This window comes from Myotis davidii, unplaced genomic scaffold (assembly GCF_000327345.1).
Source record: "Myotis davidii unplaced genomic scaffold, ASM32734v1 scaffold958, whole genome shotgun sequence".
NCBI lineage: Eukaryota > Metazoa > Chordata > Mammalia > Chiroptera > Vespertilionidae > Myotis > Myotis davidii.
In genome coordinates, this window is record NW_006289714.1 from 834,983 (window position 1) to 835,823 (window position 841).

The 841-nt window shown below is 47.3% G+C and overlaps 1 protein-coding gene across 3 annotated transcripts in view; it reads right to left on the reverse strand.

The window, feature by feature from the left end:
* Nucleotides 1-429, reverse strand: part of SMARCAD1 (SWI/SNF-related, matrix-associated actin-dependent regulator of chromatin, subfamily a, containing DEAD/H box 1) — a 92,301-nt gene extending 91,872 nt beyond the window's left edge. Inside the window, exon 1 of one of the 3 annotated variants that reach the window (XM_006762302.2) lies at nt 132-427. The gene's annotated coding sequence lies outside the window, so the exon portion shown is untranslated. Of the gene's footprint in view, nt 1-131 lie in introns of all 3 variants that reach the window. The other 2 variants (XM_006762300.2, XM_015562998.1) reach the window with 2 other exon arrangements.
* Nucleotides 430-841: the final 412 nt, after the last annotated feature.

The window sequence follows — 841 nt, forward strand, 5'->3', positions numbered from 1 at the left end:
GTCGCGACGCGAGCCCAGCTGGGAGGACGCTGATAGGACCGAGCGGCGCGGGGCTGGCCCCGAGGCGCCCCGGCATCTCCGGAATGTCCCCTCGCCCGCTGGCTCTCCGCCTTTCTCCCTCCGGTACTTACCGTCTTGCAGGCTCGGTGCGCTGTAACCAAGGTTGAAGAGGAAAAAATAATAATTTCTGGCGTGGGCGACGGGAGCTGGCCCGGGCCTTTCCAATTAAGCCGGAGCTAGCCTGCGAGCGCGTAGTGATGACGCAACACGCAGCCTAAGCTTTTCTTCTTCCCGAGCGATGCCCGAGCGGAACATGGTGGGGCGCGCGCTGTTGTCATGGTAACTAGAACCCGCCTCTCCGCCTTGGAAGAAGCTTTCTGGCCTGTTTGTCTAGGTTGGCTGGAGAGTTGGAAAATAGAATACATAATAATAAAGAGCACACTGACAAGAAGTAGCATAACAATAACGTGTGATACAATGTTTGATATGTTACAATCTGTGTTTTAGGTAACATATAGATAGTATAATAATATGATGCTACATTTTTTTTTATGTGTATGATCAGAACCCTTAAGCCTATTTTTTTTTTTTTACCAAGTAAGGAACCCGAGGCCTGCAGATGTTAAGTAGTTAATTAGTAAGGAGTAAAAACCCGGGTATGTTGAGCTTCAAAGCATACAAACTGCCGCCTCACTGTTGGCTGGATGGTTCTTAGAGTAGAATATGACAATTCACTCACCTATCTTGATAGAAATATTACCCGAAGAATATTTATTCCCGTTGTTCTAACATTAGACTAAACAGGCACTTTTCTGAGTTGTAATTTGATCCTCTGGTTAAA